Genomic DNA, 17,535 nt, shown 5'->3' with positions numbered 1-17,535 from the left:
TAGTAACCATGGGCTTGATGTGAGATATTAACCCCCCAACATAATTCACCATACACATACAGCTTTGTAAGAGGAACAGACTAAAATATGTAAGTCTCCCTTCCCTGAAACATCTTACTTTAACTATGCAAAAGCTTGCATGAGAAAGAAAAGAAAATGAAACCGGTTTAGAACAACATGAGGATGAGTAAATGAAGACCAAATTGTACTTCTCAGGTGAACTTCCGCTTTAAAAATAGACATGGAGCTGATACATAGGCAGGAGTGGATGTATTTCTGCAATTACCTGAATATTTCAGTTCCTTGTATATCATTGATAGTCAAACATCCACTTCTACAGTGAGGCAGGCAATTCAGTCTGCATTATGGGGAACGGTGGCAGTTGTAGGCAGGCCGGGTGTGTTTTTAGGACTGTGTTTTGCTAACGGTGGCCTAAGAGAGGGGATGTGTCAGCTCTTGTCATGTGGGTGTTAGACGAACTCCCTCTGGAGACAGACGCGCTAATGCTCGCGTACACTGCATTCCAGCAGCCAGACGCCGAACATAGCTGTGCATCAGACCACACCTCTACACTCGCTCTTATTTACACGAATGCCAGAACAGGCTCTGCAGAGACACCGCAACGGACCGCAACAGAAAAATATGTGGCTGCAAACGCCTTAAACATATTGGTTTTTCCTATGCACCTACTAGATTAAGATGTCACTGCATTACAAAGTTATCAAAGCATGTGATCTAAATACCAAAACAGAGCCAAAAAGTTGTGTCACTTCCTTCTCAATATGTGAAAGTATGCACATTATGCAATGATAAATCATTCAAACTGTATTATGCTGCATGTACAGTTTGTTATATGACCTCATCACGCTGCATGTTTAATTGAATAGGTTGCATCCAGTTTATCTGGGAAAATCTACGATAGTGAAAAGGAAGAGTTTCAGAAATCTAATTGAACCTAATTGAAATCTAATTGGTGTTCTTCTGTCATCTTTGACAAAACTTTCATCAGTATGGTATGAAACTTGGTAAAGGTTTTGGCACTTGCTATGTGAACACACACAAAAAAGGTTCTGAATAAAATAGTCACACTCGTGTTCCTCACACTCAAAATTGAGTGCATTGGAAATGAATGGGAGATAAATTTCGACTTTTGGTACTGCGCCCGAACAAAATTTTGCTGAAAGCTCATTTTTTTGCGATCAAGCTCAAATTTGGAACACAACTTGTTTAGATTTATGGCTTTAATTTTCTTGCAGTAAAATGTGTTTTTAAAAATGTATATTTCATTTCATATTTCATTTCAAAAAGTGAAAATAGTATTTTTGTACATTTTTCATAACAATAAACGTAAATTCTTTAACGTTTTAAATTCTGTAGCTGTTTCTAAGTTCACTTTTTTTAAACTGTTCAAACTTCAAACGTCTGTGCTCTAAACCATTCAAGATTCAACAGTTCAAGCCTATGCTCAACATTTTAATAAATGGATTATAACTACTGCATAAATATAATTTAGCACCATGAAATTCCCAAAGAAAACAAAATATTAAATAAAATGTTAATTACATTAATTTCATCTGTAATTTTTGACCGCCACGCGAAGACCACTAAAGGGTTATATTACATGTGCAAAGTTATTCTTTGTACTTTTTGTTTTCAATAAAAGTTGATGGCTCTAAATCTAAAAAAAAATCTAATGGCTAAAAATGTCATGTGGTGTAACTCTCAAGTAAAACATACTGCTGTTTAGACCACCCCAAATATTTTACTTTATGCCCCCCAAAAAAATCTAAATGTATTGTTGCGTCTCCGTTGTATACTACACAATTTGGGAAATATACAGGTGATCCAGGTTTACAATGCAAAATGTGCATACAGTGCAGAGTACACACTGTATTCTGCAGAAATACTATGGTAGTAAGCTAAGTTGACATAGCCTGAGAGGTTCAGCTGAATTATTTGATTACAGAAAAGCTTGTGTTAAAACATCATAAACATGCAACTGCTTCGCCACAATAGCATCTGCTGCATCCAAACCCAAAGCAACTATAATATGTGGCTGTTTTACTGTCGTCTTGGAAGGCTAAATTAAAATGTGTCAAAAACTATAACTGAGCAGCTGGCATGTCAGACTTCATGGATGGAGGAAAACAGCTATTAGATCCATCTGTTGAGGCATTCCTCTTGGGCAGTGAAAGGTAGCACATACTGTCCCCTCCGTTTGCTCTTTCAGCTGAATCTGTATTGTGCTGACTTACATACCATGACTTCATCATCTGACAGAATGGAAAGGGCCACTGCGGGCAGACGGCACTAACCCACAAAACACCAGTAAAATGTGCGCACTAGCCCTCCATGCACACGCAATGGAGGAAAAAACATTACTGGCAATAATTGTGGCAGTGCTCTTTTTAAAATACTATTAAGTCTGCCCTGTTGATGGGAATTCCAGTGATGTTAAATATATCCCACAATAATACCTCCTAGTCAAAAACAAAAGCCTCGGACGCTTTCCTTTTCCAAGCACAAAATACATTTCAAGTTTTGTATTATGAAGAAAACTAAGAATACTTGGAATTACTTGGAATAATTAAGATTTTTAAATGTTTTTGAAAGAAGCCTTTACACATATGCAGTAATTGCGCTTGAAATACTGAAATATTGAGTAAGTTCACTCATTCAACTCATTCAATTTGATTGCACTTAACTCTTTCTCTTTCTCTTAGCCTGACAAGCCAGACCCACATCAAGATGTTTGGTCTGGAAACTCACCATTGACAGCTCAATCCGAGGGGCGGATAAACGGTTGTCTTTCAAACTCCCTCTGCACGCGATAGGATAGCGCTACAACCAACCAGAGCAACGAAGGTGAAGCAGAGCTCGATGATAGATTAAACATTCGCCGTATCCGGTCGGCAAAACTCAGAACACATCTTCCCTTCTTAAGAATGACTTCAGTGCCGTTCTTTGTTCTTTTCTCAGAGAAAAGCTTAACTCCAAGTCGTCCAGAGTCGCAGTCAAATCTGATTCAAAAGACCGCTGTTCGCTAGTTCCTGTCTTTACTAGAAGCACGCAAGCGCAACTCGGCCGTCGTCATTATGTTAAGCCCACCGACTCTACACACGATTTGATTGGCCCAACCAGAGTTTGGCGAATACAGCTCAGAAGGGTATTGAGAGTTGCTAGACGACACTTGCGGCAGATTAGATTTGCTACCGCTAGGGTGCGTCTAGATTTCTAGGCTAGATTTCTTTCCCTGCCATTGACAGAATTTTCCAACTTTCCGTGTTTTCACTGTTATACGGTAGGGGGCGTTATGACACATCTTCCGAAAAAGTACAGAATCTCCTGAGCAAAACACAGGTGAAGAAGATGTAGAAACAAGTGATAGCATATATAGTAATATGCATAAGTAAAACAACACGATCATCAACATTAAACAGCATATAAATCAAAACTGCCAATTGTTACCAAATAAAATGTCAACCCAGGACGAGCAACAGGACTGTGAAGCTTTGGTGTGTTAATGTACTCCATCTACTCCATCTGTTTTTGGATCATCGCTCTGAATCTTATCTGGATGTAGTCTGACAAAAACATGTTTTTTTTCAGGTTTTTGCATGAAGATTTTTTTTGTTTGTTTTGGATAATGTCACAAAAACTATTCTCGTGGCTTCATAAAATGATTGTAGAGCCGCTGTAGTGAGATGGGCTTTGTAACGACGTCTTTAGTGCCTTTATGGGTCCTGAGAGAGGAAATGACATTGGTGTCAATGAAGGCCTTTCTGAGCCATTGAATTGCAACACAAATATCTTCATTTGTGTTCTGAAGATAAACGGAGGTCTGACGGGTGTCGAGTGACATTAGGGTAAGTAATTAATGACAGAATTTTCATTTTTGAGTGAACTAACCCTTTAATCATATTTGAGACACTGATTTAGTTCTCACGTTTGGAGCCAATTTGATGAATTTAAGTTATGTCCACACCTCATCATGAAAGCCTTATATGTCTTTATAGGGGACAGAGTCCAATAAGACACAGTCCAGCAGCGAATAGCAAATGGCTGCTAGAAAAACAGATCCCAGACACCAAGCGTGCAGCCTGCTGTTGTTGCTGTGGATAGCTTCCAACTATCAGACCAAACAAAAGGAAGCTGATGTCAGTGAGGAAACAGAGGGAAAGCTGGGAGCTAAATGTAATTGTTAATTGCCACCCTATACAAAGAAAACCAGGAAGGAACCCCCATCTGATAAGTAGACATTACGCCCGTTAACTGCATGGCAATCTCAAAAAACAATGTTTCCCAGCATCCCTCACGGGCTTAACCTTTCCCCAGCGCGGCAAACGTGCTCCCAGTGTCCAATACTCACAGTAAAGACATAGCTTCACGAACGACTGCCAAAACAAAAGGAACCCGCCTTGGACAGAAGTACAAACAGCATGTTATCTAAGTGGCCTCGGTGAACGTCTCATGAGAAAGTCATTAATTCACACAGAAGTGAGAGTGCGAGACGGTGCAGCTGCGGGCTGTCTTAGAGGTTCCCTGACCCTTTCAAAACGGAAATTTATCTTAGGACACTCATGTAAGTTTGGCAAAGCACTCTGGAGAATAACCATTTGCACAGATGATTATACAAATAGTTTTATAAGCCTCATTCTTTCACGGTGTGGCTTTGAGAAATAATATGTTCGTGAATATGATGAATGTACCATTACAATAATGATAATGTGGACAAATGTGTTTAAGATAATATTAAAAGGGAAAAAAGCTAATGGTACATATTTCTTTCCAAAAAAAAAAAAAAAGTCCTTTTTTGGGTGAAGTGTACCAATGAATTACTCAACTCAGGCTCACTGGGAAAAAAACCTGGCTTTACATTTCTGCAAATCTACAAAAACGTACAAACAGTACACAGTGGGGCTGCACGATAAATAGCATTTTACTAGGGCTGTAACGATATGCGATATGAAATCGAAATCGCAATACGCAGGTCCACGAACCTGTATCGTGATGCGAGAAGGCAGAATCGTGACACACCCCTTCCAACTGCCAGAATTATCCTTTCTGTCCAGGTCCAACTTTTAAGTCAGCAGTATGGCAACATTTCAGCTACCCGGTGGAGAACAAGGATGGCAATCGTGTAGTTGACAAGACCCACACAATTTGCCGTAAGTGTTTCAAGAAGCTTCCCCAACCGGCTGGCAACGTGGTGTAAGTGGCGTTTCTGTTGCGTGTCATCCGCGGGGTGGCTGCGTGGCGTTTTCTCTTTCTTTGCACACCAGAAGCGTGTCTGACGCGGCGCTTCTGTTGGTATTGATGTACAGGAGGCCCTATACTTCATGTTAAATATATATTGCCTATTGGTACCGCAAAGAAAACGTCGGCAGTAGCCTATTGACCATACAGATATATGGTATTGACGGCAAAATAGGCTACAGAATACTGTACAGAATAAAACTGTTTTGTCCCCCCCATATCGAGGTTTGTATCGTACCGTGGGTCAAAAATCGTGATACGAACCGAATCATGGGTTTGGTGTATCGTTACAAGCCCTACATTTTACATAAAATCATGCTTATCGCCATTTGGCTTATCGTGATTATGAAATCGCAAAGGCTGTGATTATCTTTTATGCGCAGTTTGTCAGTGTAGGACGGTTCTGTGATCAGTAGTAAATGCTGTTCAATCTGAAAGCACTGCAAGTTTGAGTTGCTTATAACATGCATTTGAAAAAGCAACACGCGTCAAACATCTTTCCATACATGAGAAGCATTTAATCATGTTTAATCAAAGCGTTTCAGTCTGTTTATTCAGCTCACTGATATGATGATGTTCATAGCGATTTCCACATGGATTTCCATGAAAGACGTGAGCTATCGTACTTCTGCGGCATATACTTGGAGTTCCCTGCACTCTGGCTTGCAGAGCAGCCTTTACTGCAGATCACAGCCGTGCTGCACTTATTGCAGCCTTTGCCAAATCTTGTGTGGTTTTATTAAGATTTATTGAGCAGCCCTACTATACATACAAAGTTCTGTCATGAAACTCAAGATGCAAGATCTGCTTGCAATCACATGGTTCTCTATAGGGCACAGATGATTAGTTCCTGCCTATCAGTAGCCAATGAGCTCACTGCTCAACCTTCAAATACTTGGTCTGCATTTGCTGTAACAGTGTAGTGCGCTTTTAGAAACCTCCGCCTTCCCCAGCTCCACCTGTATCTGCTACGGGAAATGTATGTATGCTATATTGTAAAAACGTATAAACATTGTCCATCATACCATGCCCAACAGTTTGAGAGTCGTCACGACAGAAATACAATTCACTGCAGTATCCAGCTGAAATGAACACTATACTTGCAGTAATAAACCCACAACTGTTATTACTTTTTACACAAGTTATGATTTCAGGGGCAGATTATCGATTAATAATGACTATTTTAAGACCTAAAAAACTTTTTACCACAGTGTAAACTAACATATTTTCACATTTGTATCACATAACCAGTTCAATTTTCCGATGTAGTAAACTTGCTTGATAGCTCACCTGGTACAGAATTGGACAATGTTGGGCTCTTGGGTACGAGACGAGTTCAACATGAGTCCCAATAAAATAGCTCAATGCAATTTAAATGGCATGGTTGAGCAAATGCATTTTGCTTTTTATTTTTTAATTAACACTAGGTTCAGGGTTGGGTTTAGTGTAGGTGGTATATAAGAGCTTTCTCACAAGAGTGAGAACTAATGGAGAAAGTACCCGCTTTTTGGGGTGTTCACACTGCAGGAACAGGTAAAGATTTTAGTTTTAGGAACACCTTTAGAGGGAACTAAATTAGCTTGTGCTTCAGAGAAGAGTCTAACCAGCACAATGGGAACTACCAGTGACCTAAGTGTTCACAGTGTTGATTGGCCGAACGCATGTGAAAACACCAGCACTCACTATTTTTAAAGAAACACCATACACACAGATTATAGCCTATTTATTCCACATACTAACCTTATGAACATGGAAAACAGCGATAGATGGACATCTTAACCTTTACACTTGAGGTGACTTTGAGGGGACAATATGAAACATGATTATGTATTTCTGCTCAGTTAGTGACACTGGGCATCAACCACAGAACAAATGCTGTTTCATATACTGTCTACCTTCATTGTATAACAGTTCTATCAAATAACATACTAGACAAGACTGTTAAAGATCTTAAACTAATGAAGACAGAGAATAGCATTGCTGTGTACTAAGGCTCTGGTATTCTCAGCGCAGTCAAAATAAATATCTGCTGTGCCGTCAAAATAAAAGTCAAAACAACAGGCACCAAGCAACAAGCATGGTGGTGTGAATGCAGCCCTACAGGAAAATGACTCAAAGCTAGTTCCTAGTACTAAGTTCCTAGAACTACCCAGTGTGAAAGGGGCTAATGTTATTCTCAAACGCAATAAAGCATATCGCCACTCAATGGATATTTCTGCCATGATACGTACAAAATGTAATAAAACATTGTCAGGTTCACCTTCATCTGTTTTGGATAAAACTTAACTTGCTTTTACTAGACATTTCACTTTGAATGAGTCACAAAACTTGCGATATTTTGAAATATTTTGCAAGGCAGCACTTGATGCTGACACCTAATAAATGTTCTGATCAACTGCACGTCCCCAGTCAGGACAAGCATTGACTTACATTAGCGTGCGGTGATGGGCTCTGAGGATCAACTTGCATTACAGCAGGGCAGAAATAGTGAAACAGTGAGTGAACGGGCTCAGAATAGACAGATCTCTTGCTCCAGGAGAAAAGAAAAACACATGGCCATGCAGATCAGCCACTACCTGCAGGCCACCTGAAGCCCACTGACCACCTTACTGAGCCCCTGAGTCCAATAGATGTCTGAACAGCTTTGATGCGTCCCAATCGTTTAGAACCACAGAAGTGAGTGTTTTTGCACATTCTTGTAAATGAGGGATCCAATTTAACAGTCCAAAGCCTTAAGACATGGGTTCCCAAACATGTTTTTGTCAGCTGGAACCCTTACATGTGAAATATAGTATACTTGAAGTACCCCTGAGATTTTAAGTTAATATTTCAGTAATTTAACAACACATTCAGATTCAACACATGACATGCAGGTAAACAAATAAAATATTGAATCTTTTTTTCAGGAAATTGTGCAGCCCCTTAATTAATAATTGGCTTGTCATCAACTGACGAACTCACCGCAGTTCCCCTACAATGTTTGGGAAACCCTACATTAGGAGAACCTCTTTAAAACCACTTCAGCTTTGCAGCATATTTTGAATGATTATGATAGATGCAGACACACGGGTGGGGCACAAAGTTTAATTGGTTAATATCCAATGATGAGTTTGGAGAAACTTTTAAATTCAGCATTAAATGAAAGTTGCGATCATCTTCTCTTCCCTATATTGAGCCTTAAAAACAAAGGTTCTTTATCTGCAAACTTTCTGTTGCTCAAAAGTTTATTTATACACTGTATTTAAAAAAATCAGGTCTCCAATTGAAAATTTTCTAGTGACTGACTGATCACATCTAAATTTGTATAAATTAAATTGCGTCAATTCACAGAACATTTTCCATTAGAACATTTTTTATTTCAGTGTAGTGGGAAAAGGTTATTCTTTAAAGAATTGTTCACTGAACGGTTCTTTGGGGAACCAAAAATGGTTCTTTAATGGCGCTGCTGCAAAAACTTCCTTTTGCAACCATTATTTTTAAGAGTATATTCCCAGCAATACACAGCCTTTAATCTGGCTCCTGATATAGTCCAGATCTCAGTAACCCACTTCTAGCCAAAATATCCTTGAATTTGCTTAAATGTCATTTTTGACTAAATAACTTGCAAGATATATAATATTATATTATGTATAAGCAAAGTCAACAGTGATTACAAGGTGTTTGGTTTCATTTCTTTGGCTAGACGTCTATTAAATGTTCAATGACAGCGCAAATTTTGCCTTGTTTTAGCCTAGACGTCAGGGCAGTGTTTGGACAGCTATTAGATGTCTTTTAAACGAGGAACTGCTTTCTGGATTGTGTTAAATATCTGAGTGAAACGAATTCTCAAACAAGAAAAGACGCCGGACAGGACTTGATTTTATCCATTGGGAATTGCCTGGATCATTGTTGAGTTACAGAACAGTGCAATATATTCCATAAATAATTGTCGATTTTCCATTCATGTCATGAATTTAAAGATTTTGACCAGTTTAGTCTGATTCAACTGAAATCATGAATCGTTCAAAAATACTTATAGTGGTCTGAATCACTGACGACCACCATGAGCTCACTGAATAAAACGTGATTCACTTTATGGGTCAAAATTATAATTTTTTTCTTTTATGCAAAAAATCATTAGGATATTAAGTAAACAAACATCATGTTCCATGAAGATTTTTTAAAATTAAAATTCTGTATATCAAAAATGTATAATTAGGCTATTAGTTATATGCATTGCTAAAAGTACTTCATTTGGACAACTTAAAGGACGTGTATGTAAGATTGTGGCCAAAACTGGTACTGCAATCACTTTCAAATGACTGTAGAGCGGTGTCTCCCCTCTCCACCTCCCCCTGACTCGAGGATGCCAGATAAGTTGCAGGATCAGCAGGAATGTTTGTAGCGGCAGCTGTGGTAACTAGAGCAGATCTGACAACCCCAAACACTACTGATTCGTGATTGGTCAATAGGTGGAGGGCGGAGCTTTAGACCAAAAACACAACATGTCAACATCAGTTGAGGGCTGCAACAACAACTTTTAAATGACAATATCCTGACCGGACTACTGTTGTCAGAGATATAAGTATTTGAAATGAACATGATTTCTTAATGTCTAGTGACATATCAGGGCCATTTTATGATTCATTGAAATACATTTCTTACATACAGTTCCTTTAAAAGGCGATTTTCTCAATATTTAGATTTTTTTTTTTGTTTCGCACCTTCAGATTCCAGATTTTAAAAAAGTTGTATCTCTGCCAAATATTGTCATATCCTAACAAACCAAACCATACATCAATGGTAGTAACTATCAATGTTGTAAAATACATCAGTTATGAAACTGATCAAAGCAGCTCTATAGTTCTCATGACATTTATGCAAAATTGTGCAAAATTCATCCAAAACACTTCAATTCAGCTGTAAAGCAGCAGAAGACAACCATTACTCAGCTTAATTCAGTTGTTCTCCTCCACTAGTGTCAGCATAGTTAAAACAATAATATTTCTGAATATTAATTGTCCAACTTGCAAGCCAAAGGCTACAGTGGAAAGAAACCCATCAGGTGACAGTAGAGAACAAACACCTTGGGAGGAACCAGTCTCAGTTCTCCTCTGGCCTAAGTGAACGAGCGCAATATGATATTTAATAAAAGATATTTCATAATGAAGACTAGGCACATGTTAGTAAATGGGCAATAAACAGGCAGTTCGCCAGATAAAATAAGTGTTGACGTTTTTGTGACTCCTTTATGGTGTTCCAGACAATCAAAAGCATATCCTTCATGTTCACAATGACCATTTTGTTTTTCAGCAAAGTAAATCTGAGTTCCTCTAAAGGTCATGTTCTCCAAACACATCTTTCTGCTTATTAATGAGACTTCATTACATTTTTGAATAGAGTCTTCAACATATTCACCACCTGGAAGACCTTTCCAAAATCGCTGAACAGGAAACATGGACTCGTGGAAAGGTGCTTTTACAAGGAAATGGTCTAATCTAAAACACGTCTCCAACTTGACGTCTGAGCTACTTATGTCATGATTTTGATCCTGTTGCCATGGAGACCCTAAATATTGTGTTGAGTGTGATGTTTTAAAACACTTTATTGTGCAAGCTGATGATGAGCTCATGAAGAAACACTGCTTTGTGTAACCGACTGCAGTCTAGAAACCGTTTACAAACTCCCTGAGCACCAAACTTGTGTTTAAAAAAGCTTTGGTGAAAACCACTAATTACAAACTGAGACAGAGCTACCAGTAGATGCACTTTCAATCCAACACTGAGAGGCCTTGAGTTGCAACAGAACGCCTTTCAATGGCTCATGAAACACCAAAAACCAAACACAGTTTTAACTTTTTTTCAGTTTTAGTTGAGGTGTTCTGATAATGTGCTTGTTAGGACTTTGCTAGGTGATTGCTTACGGACTCTTGACTGGTTCCTAGACATGCGTCAGATCAGATTAGGGATTCGAAATTGTAACTGATTTGCTTATAAAAGTAATACCACAGTTCTCAACAAGCCGTATTATTCAAGCTTTATACTACAGGGCTGTTGAAGGCTTGATTCTGATTGGCTGACATCAATTTAGCGCATGTTCATAGAGGAAAACTGAAAAACAGCACTGAAAACCTGAAAAACAGCTCAGATTACTTTTCTTTAAGTAACAAAACAAGTAAAACATATTTACAACAAAATATATGAGTTCCTTTTTAAAATAAGTAACGCACGTTACTTTTGTTTTTCCCATTTATCAGGTGACAGCTCTCCTGTCCCCGTGTTGAGAGAAATCGAGAGTAAAGTTGATGTAAACATGATGGTTATTGTAGTTCTAGATTAAATGTGACCATCCATTTACTCATCTCACTTGCAAAATAATTAATTATGTTCACACAAATACACTTTATGTATTTAATCTCATTCTCACTTTATTAAGCAATGTCTTTTGACCTTCGATGATCCAATTCAACCATATATAAAAGCAAAAATGACGTTAGATAAACATCACTTTAGTGTTTAATTGATGTAAGTGTTGATTTAACTTTCTTCTCTATTGTTCTGCGAGCACAGCTGAAAGGTTTGTTTGGGCCTTGATACTGTACAAATGTGATTTTGCGTTTCCTTCAGCCTGAGGCTTATTCATTTCACCTTTGCATTTGCCAAAAACAGAAATTTTGTTTTAAACCAACAAACAAAGCAAGCCAAGCCCTTATGGCTACTTAGGAAATTGACTTTTCTAAGTAACACAATTCGTTTATTAGTTAACACATTACTTTTAAGTTACTTTCCCCAAAACAGTTTATAAGTACAGAATATCAAGATTTACATACAGCCTAATGGGTTTCATGTCTTGCCAAAAAAGTGTTTTTTTCACACTATTTTTGTGCTTATATCAACATGGCAAAGCTCCTCAGTAAAAATTCCTTATTTAACAGTAACACGTGGGCTAACTTCTGACAAATGAGGGTGTTAGAGTACATAGTGTGCAGGACACACAACTGGCAGAGTCTGATCTAGACGATATCTTCAGAGGGATTCAATAGTGGCCAACTGCACTGACCGTTATTGAGGAAATTCCAGCCAACCAGACAGAAAGGTGGTTTAAATCAAATGTGATGAATATGTATCTGTCTTACTGTCTGTTGAATGCTATACGTAGACTGTAAAATAAGAGTCAAGTGAGTCATCTCCGTTCAGGTGATTTCAATGTGTTTGTAATACTGCTGTGTGTAATCCTATTTATATGCTGATTAAGTTTGTAAGCGTGTAAAAACATAAACCTGGTACATTTTTTGTGACTTGAATACTTTTTTTTCTTTTTTTTTCACTTTTGATAATCAGGTACAAAAACAAAAAAAAATCACAGCTTTTTTTTATTAAGAAGTGTGAATCATCTTATGAGGTAAAATAAAGTTATTGCTCATCCACAGAGGAAGATGACACTGTTTTGTCTGCCTATAGTGAATCACAAAACTCACAGGGCTTTACCAGAGTTAAACTGCATGAACACTTTACTTGAAGTCTATTTATCTGTGCATCATAAAGCTAATCTCGTATGATAGACACTGTGATGATTCATCATATTGTTTTATTAATAACTGTAACTACAGTGTCACAGTTAAAATACATCTTAAAATACATACTAAAATATTAAAACTAAAAGTTCTTCAATGGTTCTTTGTTACTGAGACGACTGCATGGGTTATGTCAATATTTTGCTTGATTGTCATCTCCAAAAAGCAAACTTACGGTTGAGCGTAAACAATGCACGTTTAAAGTCCAAAAGGTGAAAATGTGTCGAATATCCAAAGGGTGAATGTCCAGTTTTCCAATATTTACTGTCTGGATTATATTCTTAATAGTCTCATTGAGATCTGGACAAAGAAAACTGTGAAAATCAAGTGGCGTAAAATCTACTAAACTTCAACACAAGTTCAAGTGCAGGTTACTGAACAAGCCACTGATTCCTTGAAGAAACATTAAAGGGAGTATTATCTTTCTCACACTGAGAACAACCGATCATTCATCTCTCTCTCTCTCTCTCTCTCTCTCTCTCTCTCTCTCTCTCTCTCTCTCTCTCTCTCTCTCTCTCTCTCTCTCTCTCTCTCTCTCTCTCTCTCTCTCTCTCTCTCTCTCTCTCTCTCTCTCTCTCTCAGATAGAGCAGTTGCATTTTAAATCAAACATTAAATGGATTCTGATGTCATTTACTCCCTCAAGTTGTTCCCAACCTGTTTGAGTGTCTTTTTTTTTATTTTTTTGAAGACAAAAGAAGATATTTTTTCCATACTATGGAAGTCAATGTGGTCAGTAAACTGTTTGTTTGCTCATATTCTTCAAAATATATTTTTTTGTGTTCAGCAGAAGAAAGAAACTCAAACAGGTTTGGAACAACTCGAGGGTGTGTAAATGATGACATCATTTTCTTTTTTGGGTGAACCATCCCTTTAAGAGGCATCTTTAAAAGTTTTAAAAGTCCAAAAGAAAAAAGAAATGAAAACGAATATGCATTTTTGAATCCCATACTAGATACTAGGCTATTCTAGCCTGACAAGCCAGACCCACATCAAGATGTTTGGTCTGGAAACTCACCATTGACGGCTCAATCAGAGGGGCGGATAAACGGTTGTCTTTCAAACTCCCTCTGCACGCGATAGGATAGCGCTACAACCAACCAGAGCAACGAAGGTGAAACAGAGCTTGTTGATAGATTAAACATTCGCCGTATCCGGTCAGCAAAACTCCGAACACATCTTCCCTTCTTAAGAATGACTTCAGTGCCGTTCTTTGTTCTTTTCTCAGAGAAAAGCTTAACTCCAAGTCTTCCAGAGTCGCGGTCAAAGCTGATTCGAAAGACCGCCGTTCGCCAGTTTCTGTGTTTACTAGAAGCACGCAAACGCAACTCGGCCGTCGTCATTATGGCCCCGCCCACCGACTCTATACACGATGTGATTGGCCTGACTAGAGTTTGCCGTTTACAGGTCAGAAGGCTATTGAGAGTTGCTAGACGACACTTCTGGGCAAATTAGATTTGCTGCCGCTAGGGTGCGTCTAGATTTCTAGGCTAAGGCTATTCTATTAAGTAATGAAAGGTGCAAAACTAACTACCCTGCTATTTTATTTCATACTCATATACACACATTGGCTATTGGCTAATTGGCTAGTACTTGTCTTTGCATTAGAGTTGCAATTACATCTGCATACAAATGATGCTAGAGCAAGAAATCCCTTCCTTTCTTCACATTTTATTTTTGCAACTACCCCCAATTTTAGTGGACATTTTGTTTAGTGTCTACTGACATATTCCACTAACATTCAACAAAAAGCATGTTGTAATTTATAAACAATATTGTTTATAAAAATGGAAACTCTGACATCATTTACTCACTTACTCCAAACCTGTATTTTGTCTTTCTTCTTCAGAACACAAAGGAAGACATTTTGACGAATGTTTGTAAGCAAGCAATTAAGGGAAACCAATAACTTCCATAATATGGAAACATTTTGGGTGAACTATCCCTTTAATCGCTCTGTGTACTATAAATTACATACATACTTAAAAAATAAATAGGTTCAGAAAGATGTGTTTGCAGTGATTCTGGAGATAAACCATTTTGGTTCCCCAAAGAACTTTTTAGAAAACAGTTCTTAAAAGACCAATTTTTTCTTAGTGTGAAGAACAGCTAATATAAGATTATATAAATAAAGTTTCGAGGATTACGCTGAAGGTTCTTCATAGATGCTGATAAAGAACCTTTAATTTTGATGTAGCTCCTACTAAAAGCATAACTGCAACCTTAACCCTTTCCCCGCCAAACACAGGATTTTCAGTTATTTGTGGAAAACGCTTCCCTGCCAAACACAGAATTTTTTGGGTTTATGTGTTTTCACTGATAGATGATAGGTAGTGCTATTACATTTCTTCTGGAAGAGTACAGAATCTCCTGATTAAAACACAGGCGAAGAAGATGTAGAAACACGCAATAGCATATGTAATCTATGCATATGTAAAAACACGATCATCAACATTAAACATCATATATATGAAAACCTAATGTTACTGAATGAAATGTTGACACAGGACGAGCTACATGACGATGAAGCTTGGGGGGTGCTGATGAACTCGATCTGTGTTTAATCATCGTTCTGAATCTGATCTGGATGTAGTCTTTGACAAGAAAGTGTCTCAGCTTTTAGTTCAAAATGTTGCTTTTTTTAATGAAACTTAACCATGTTCAAGTGTTGATAAAAAAAAGGAATGCATGAAGCTAAAAAAGTAGTTTTTTTCTCTTTTTTAAAAAAAAACAGAGGTTCCATTCTTTCTTTTTATATATTGCATGTTCAGATATTTGTACAACAAAATATTCTATGGGTCATTAAATTGTTATGACAATTATTTAAAACTCTGGTGGTGGCTGGCAACTTAAAAAAAACGCTGGCAGGGAAAGAGTTAATAACAATTTGATTGATTATTAAATACATTATTTCTAAATGTCATATAAAAACTGGTCAGACAGACTTTCCAAAAAGAAGAGAAGCAGATTATTCTTCTACTACTGGTTGTATGGATTGCGTTATCAATTGCGTGACAAAGTCTTTATTTCTCAGTCAGAATTGTGACTTCAAATTTTTATCTCAGAATTCTGAGTTTAAAACTCGCAATTGTGAGAGAGAAAAAAGTCAGAATTCTGAGATAAGTTGCAATTACTCAATTTTTGCCTTTTTTTATTTTATTTCTTCTTCTTTCTTTTTTTTTCTTTTTTTTTTTTTTGTGGCGGAAACTGGCTTCCTATTGTTTGGGTCAGTCACATAATATAGAAATTCCCAACGGTTGGTTGGCTTGATTTATATATTTTTTTTACCCAACGGTTGGGTTTGCTCATATTTGACACAAAATGGACTGACAACCCATTATTTTTAGAGTGCATGAAGCCCCACTAAACAATTTTACTTAAGCTTGCTGGAATTAAACTAAACATAGGCTAACGTTATGTCCGATCAATCAGTCGTTTCAGAAAGAATAACTGAGCTGTCAGCTAGGCTATAGTTTGTTTGCTAAGTTAACTAATCAATATATAAACCAGACTTATTGACTCCGATATGTTGTGGCGGCACTGTTTCGTAATATTTGTTGTTTTACAACAGCGGCTAAATGGCTTTCAGCAGGTGAAGATGAACCGAAACAACCTGTCATTATGGATAGATAGGATTCGATGCAGCGGAAGACAGATATTCAACAACAAATACTGTCCACACAATACAGGCTTACAAATACTAAACATAAGTATTTAAAATAAGGAATAATCACCTACTTTTTATTGTAAATCCGAATGGGCTTGAAGGCACAGGTACAGCGATTCCGTGTGACTGACAGTCAGTCAGAAGTGAAGGCAGTGAAGCGCGAGCGCGTGTCGGTGACTGTAGCTGGAGGAGGCGTGTGTGTGTGTGTGTGTGTGTGTGTGTGTGTGTGTGTGTGTGTCAGATCCGCAATCAGAGCTTCTCTTTCACAACACAAGACACACAATATAGGCTCACTGACGTTAGAGGGCATGCGAAGTAGGGTTTCCTATTGGCTGTGTGTATTTTTATAGTGGAGACAGAACCTAATGTCCAAATGAAGTTCAGTTTGAAATGATACAATGCGGTCTAAATGAAACCACAAATTAGATGACAGATAATAAAGTAATGCAACAAGTGATGCTTTGCACTTGCGCAACGTGCATTAAAGGACTCAATGAGAAAATCACTGATATCTCTCTGTAACTGAACACTTCACATATTTGAAATGATTCAGATGAAGTGATATATTAACTGAAGTCTCGTGAACGCTGATTACCACTATGTGACCAAAACAAACTAGACAATGGCGCCACCACGTGGATAAACCACACAATGTGCCCTTCAGGAGTTAAAACTGAGGGATAAAACCAGAAGCTGATTGTTTTGGTAGGCTATATTTGGGTGGTTGACATGACATGACCTTTTTTTGGTCCAATGTGTCAAAGTAACGTAAATTATAAAAAAATATTTCAAAAACTGTTATGATATTGTTCAGAAAGTGCTGTTATATATGGACATACAGAGCATTTATAGGATTAATCTTTCATTTTTTCACAATTTTCAGCCAAACCAGAAAAAGCTCATATGGCGTGACTGTCCCAAGCAGATTTCACAAATTTAGATTTTGAATAAAAACAAGAAAATTATTTTATTTTATGTTTATTCAATCATATATTGATAACCCAAATGTCTGATTGATTAAAAGTTTAGGCAAAATATTTTGAAGCCACCCTTAACTAAAAC

General features: G+C 37.6%; 1 protein-coding gene across 10 annotated transcripts in view; it reads right to left on the bottom strand.

Annotated features, from left to right (window-relative positions):
• Window positions 1-16,706, bottom strand: part of mical2a (microtubule associated monooxygenase, calponin and LIM domain containing 2a) — a 73,907-nt gene extending 57,201 nt beyond the window's left edge. For all 10 annotated transcript variants that reach the window (XM_067458852.1, XM_067459116.1, XM_067459031.1 and 7 more), the window contains exon 1: window positions 16,545-16,706. The gene's annotated coding sequence lies outside the window, so the exon portion shown is untranslated. The remainder of the gene's footprint in view (window positions 1-16,544) is intronic.
• Window positions 16,707-17,535: the final 829 nt, after the last annotated feature.

The sequence above is a fragment of the Pseudorasbora parva genome, chromosome 1, assembly GCF_024679245.1.
Source record: "Pseudorasbora parva isolate DD20220531a chromosome 1, ASM2467924v1, whole genome shotgun sequence".
Lineage (NCBI taxonomy): Eukaryota > Metazoa > Chordata > Actinopteri > Cypriniformes > Gobionidae > Pseudorasbora > Pseudorasbora parva.
This window is presented reverse-complemented; position numbering and strand designations above follow the sequence as displayed.